Source organism: Apium graveolens, chromosome 7 (genome assembly GCF_009905375.1).
Source record: "Apium graveolens cultivar Ventura chromosome 7, ASM990537v1, whole genome shotgun sequence".
Classification (NCBI taxonomy): domain Eukaryota; kingdom Viridiplantae; phylum Streptophyta; class Magnoliopsida; order Apiales; family Apiaceae; genus Apium; species Apium graveolens.
Window position 1 is genome coordinate 45,341,728 of NC_133653.1, and position 5,828 is coordinate 45,347,555.

Here is a 5,828-nt window from a genome sequence, read left to right on the forward strand (position 1 = left end):
GAGTAGCTGAGGATGTTATCAATAAATACAATTTGCTTATCCAAGTACTCCTTATACAACATGTTCCTTAATTCCTTATATACAACTGATACACTTGTAATTTCACATAATATCACTAGAGCTTGCAATGCTCATAACTCATTCTATTCGTAATCTCTGATATGTTCTCAGGTTGGATCTTAAGTTAATTCCCGAAACATAACACACTTCCTGAATTAGGTCTCGTAAGTAATTAATTTTTTATAGGGGTCACTTATTCTTATTTGTTGTTTTATTAAACTCACGATATATTCATTGTATAAAAGAAAACTTACTTGAATCTAAAGTAGCAAGTGAATATAATGAATTTCTTGTACGCTAAATATCCAAGTTTTTAACAAAAATAGAAGACTTTGTTTGTTGAGAGTGAATAAACAAGCCACTTCCTATCTTGTTTGTCTCCATTAGGTAGAATTCGAGTGTAATGCACCGAAGAAAAATGTCTATTTCTTGAATCTTTTGGAAAATGTTCTAAAATTATTCTGATAGGTCCTTTTCTTACTAATGAATCTCGTAGCCACTGATCAATTTTCTTCCACGTACCAGGATCATAATTGATACTAACATTTGAAATTTCTTTATCACTCTCTTCTACATTATTCTCGACAAGCCCATCTTTTAAATTTTGAGTTTCTGGCTCCTCAGTTTCAGTCTCCTGCTCAAATTCAGTATATGTAGCTTCATTCTCAGATTCTTTTCTAATATCTGTATTCTCAATAGGAACCCCAATATCACCACTATTAGTTGTTTTTTTCCCAAAAAACTTGTCAAGAGAGCCCATTTGCAATTTCTCTGCTTCCACCGCTTTCAATTTCTTTTGCCTTTTTTGATGCCCCGATAACTGGTTACGCTTCATTTTCAAATTATCTAGTCATCAAACAAAATAATGCAATTAATTTTAGTCACCAATCCCAAATCAGTAAATCACAAAAGACATACTACTTTTTACAAAAACAAATCTCAATTATTCTCTAATTATTCACATCAAATCCTTAAATTGAAAAATAATAATAAACAAATAGTAAATTACAATATTATTAAAAAAGTAATTAAAATAGAAATCTTTAAACCATACCTGTGTTATAATTGCTGAATTGCAAAACACAAATGATCCGATCTTCACGATGAGTCGATGACTTCCAGTGATTTGATAATTGATATTCAGAATGAACAGAGAACAATCTGTGTTCTGTATTTTATTCGGTAGCTAAGCAGAGGGAAGGAGAGGGTTTTGTACTTTTGTTATATGACTTCATCTGGCCATCTGGGGTAATGGGTATAGACGCGCATAGTCCAAAAACTCAATTTCTCCAAACCTTTCACATTTTTACTTTGTTTTGTTTATTAAATAAATTTATTAATTATAGTTTTTAAGTAAATTAAAGTAAATTATATTTTAATTTTAAAATAAAGTTATCACAAAGATAATAATATATTTTAAAATTTTAATATGTCCCCTAGTCACATATATGTTAATGTATTCTAATTAAAATTTATATTTTAAAATATAAAAAATAAATAATATAAAAAATAAATACACCTATATACATATGTTATTGAAATATTTTGGTGCCCCTGTGCGTGGTGGTGCCCTAGGCGGCCGCCTTGGTCGCCTTACCCAAGGGTCGACCCTGCTGAAAGGTCATAATATCCATCTTTGTTCCCTTTTTAAATTATAAACTCTGACTTTCAATTCCAACTTTTAAAATTCCATAGATAATTCTTCTGATGCCGTTTCTATGTTCGTTCTCTCCCTTTTTTTATTGTTTGCCACTACATTTGCTTTTCCTCATGAATACATACTTCAAACTCTTATGGTCCGTATAGATCTTACACCTTTCTCCATACATATCATGTCTCCCAATCTTTTAAAACAAATATTAATACTGTTAGTCCCAATGATGAGTAGGATACTTCTGCTCATAAGATTTCGGTTGTCTGGGTGCATATACAATAACTTTATTGTGCTGCATCATCACACATCCTACTCCCTTATGAGAAGCATCACTATAAACTACCAAATCTCCTTAATACTTTCAAAATGATAAAGCAGGTGTTGTAACCATTTTTTTTCATTTAACTCCGCAAAACTTTCTTCACACTTTCCCGTTTTATCTAAGCTTCTCGCTATTCCTGGTAAGCTTCATCAAAGGCGTTGCAACTTTTAAGAAATCTTGAACCAATTTTCAATAATAACCAGTCCAGGATAAAACTTCTTACTTTTGTTGGTGCTTTTGGCCTTCCTTTATTTATAGTAACTTTAATTTCTACTGGATCTCTTTTGATCTTCTACACATTGACTATTTATGCTAAGAACTATATTTCACACAACTCCTTTCTTCTCCAACTTCTCAGTTATCATTAAATGATTTGCATGGTCCTCTGTTGACTTTAAGTGTTACACTACAGCTTATCCAGATATTTCTTAAAGATTTTGTCTATCAAGTTCAAATATTACTGGTATATTGGTTAATCCAAATTTTGATATTTTACTTTAATTCTATTGTTCTTGTTTCAGGGCCAAAATCTATAGCTTCGGTGCTAAACTGTAATGCCCTTCTGGTTCTAGATCAGGAATTACTTGCCAATCATAAATATAAAATGACCTGTATATTATATTTGAATAAAAATACATCTAACTTCTCAGGATCTTTCTCAGGTTATAGTATGAAACAATAACACAAACACAACTATTATTATATTCCAAAATAAAATTCTCACAAAACTCTGATAAGAAACATACTGCACTCCAAAAGTCTAGTTAAATTTTAGAGCTAATTCAATTTTTAACATACACATATACTACACAAACTACACATGCGCAGATAACTCAAATCTCTCCTCCTGGACTAGTGTGCCGGAGGGTCCCGCCTTTTCACTCATTTCTTTACCACTAAAATAGACCTTGTGGTGTGAAAATCTAAGAGTGTTTGATTGAGGAAGACCGAAATAAACACAAACCAAAGAAACTGCATATTATAGTCACTACTGATTTTTATCATGGATACAGGTACGCTTTCGTTTTCGGTTTAATCTCGATAATTAAAATGATGATTATGGTCCTTTTTTCTATTTGTAAGATGTAGGTTATAGAGAAATTCTATCAACTAGCATCATAATATCCTTCATATATGATTATCAGGTAATGATTTTACGAGATGTACTTGTTTTACGTGATTCGTATACGCAAATTAATTTTATTGTTGAGTTAGTTTATTTATTATATTTCTAGATGATCTATGGAAGACCCATTTGATTGTTTCGTGACTTCAGAATTCTAAGTTATCACTTATTTACGTAACTTTTTAATGGAGTAAGTTGTCTCATATGACATGTACATATATCGTTCTTACATGAATTATCATATAATATTATATGTAACATCGTCATGGTATTGGTGTTTAAGTTGACCATAATATCATGTCCTGCTAGTTTATTTTTTTCAAAATTTGTATGTCTTGTATATTTGTTGTCAGCGTGTTATTTTTTCCATTGAATTTATGCAAATATAAGTCAGAAAATTCACATCGCATATGGATATTTAACACAATTTTTGGACCCACTTTCTTGACAACTACACATTAAATGACCCTCATTTATTTCACTCCAACATAAAAGGACAGTTTCAACTTTGTCACTTCTATTTTATACGAAAATTAAGTCGAGTTAGAGTGAGTTTTAAACGAATAAGAAATAAAAACAAAGACAAAAGATAAGCATCGGTGTTGTTTTGCAGTTTTGACAAAAATATGTTCAGGGGACACCAAAGCGACACCGGGATAGATTTTCTAATTTGCTCCAATGTTAATATTTAGAGGACCCACAACGCGGGTCTAGTTCATGCATTGGGATACTCAAATTGTCCAAGTAGCTGGACAAATGAAAAAATCAGCATTGGAGGAGAAAGTTTGAAGTGGCTAGAGCCACTATCCCAAGCCGGGGTCATTTAACCATAAACTAATTTTTTAATGTAACTTTTTTACAAAGACTGGACATGCATCTGACTATGTAAGATTCTGAGCATATATATATTCACAACTTTTACTTTCAAACAACAGCTAGAATATTAACGTTATGAATAATAACGGTTATAAACATCAACATTTTTATTTCTATAAATATCAATTTCTATAACCTTGTTATTCACAATCCTTACTTCTAAAAATAATCTAAGAAAAAAAATAAATCCAAATAATCCCCCATCTTTAAATCAAATCAAAATATCAATCATCAATTTTCATATCCATATCCAAATTCCTGTTTTCCAAATCCACACATTTAGACTTTAGTTCCCAAAATTTGAATTCTCCATACCAATTTTCGCATTCTCAGAATTTTCATTCTCTATTTTCATATTCTGAAAATATACCCTATCAATTTTGATTTCCTCCATTTTCAAATTCACAATTTGAAACCCAACAAACACAATTAATATTAAATATTCTCCAGGAACGCAAGTGATGGCCTTTGGCCTCGAGAATTTGTTGATCTAAATGATGGTTGTGAAGAAACCGAAGATGTACGAGAAAATACCGGTCAGTGGAAGTGGGTTGAAGATAAACTCCTAACGAATGGATGGTTGAATATGTCAATTGACCCACTAGTCAGTAGTGATCAAAAGGCCGAAGCATTTCGGAATTGAATTCAACAATGTTATGAAGATTAATATCCCGGTGTCATTAAGAGAGGAGTTATGGAAACTAAAAAAAGGTGGCAACAAATAAATGAAGGTGCTCAGAAATTTGGAGCGGCCTATAACAAGGCTCAACGAACAGACGGGAGCGGTACAAAGTTAGATAATTTAACTGAGAAAGCTCGCGATTAACATTAACTAATTTCAAGAAGAAGTATAACTTTAAGCTTCATTCCCGTGAGCTTGGTAGACATCCAAGTAGAGACCTCCTCAAACTAGTGCAAGTTCCAAAAGAACGAAATTAAGTAGTTCTGGAGCTTACTCATCAGAAGGAAATAATGATACACCAATATTTGATGAATTTGAACTGGTTCGTCCAAAAGGTACAAAAGATGCAAATAGTGAGAAAAAAATTATTTGCAAAATATCAAGAAAGCTAACAAAAAGACATTGAACGAATGTTTGGTGTGTTACAGTCTCGTTTCACAATTGTACGTGATCTGGCACGCGTTTGGGACAGAGCATATCTTGGGTGAAACATGAGAGCATGTATTATAATATATAACATGATTGTTGAAGATGAGAGAGAGACATATGCCACTCAATTTGGTCCCCTTCCAAGCTATGATGATGGCTTACCGGAAAGAAATTCCCAACTGTATGTGATCTGACACGCTTTTGGGACATAGCATATCTTGGGAGAAACATGAGAGCAAGTATTATAATACATAATATGATTGTTGAAGACGAGAGAGACACATATGCCAGTCAATTTGGTCCACTACCAATCTATGATGATGGCTTACCAGAACCTAACTTAGGGGAAAAAACTTTTATCCCGTATGATACATATGTTCAAAATAACATGCAGATGCGTTATGGACATACACATTGTCAACTAGAAAATGACATGGTTGAGCATATCTTGCAGTTTCATAATAGTAATTTTTTTAAAATTGTGATATTTAAATTTAATATATTTTTATTTTATATTTTTAATAATATGATACATTTTAATTATGATTTTTATCTTAGTTAATTAACATATTTAAAATTAAATCACTTTATTTGATTATTATAATTTTAAACTTGTTATTTAATCTAAAATTTTAAGCTAGCACAATCGAGTTACATTTTCAAATTGAATAAAAAGTTT

At 31.5% G+C, this 5,828-nt stretch overlaps 1 long non-coding RNA gene across 1 annotated transcript; it reads right to left on the reverse strand.

Moving 5' to 3' along the window:
* Nucleotides 1-333: 333 nt before the first annotated feature.
* On the reverse strand, nt 334-2,099 carry LOC141673068 (uncharacterized). The gene is made up of 2 exons (XR_012555794.1): nt 1,115-2,099; nt 334-906 (listed from the first exon to the last, which is right to left on the reverse strand). It is a non-coding gene; the product is annotated as an uncharacterized LOC141673068 (long non-coding RNA).
* Between the last annotated feature and the right edge of the window lie 3,729 nt (nt 2,100-5,828).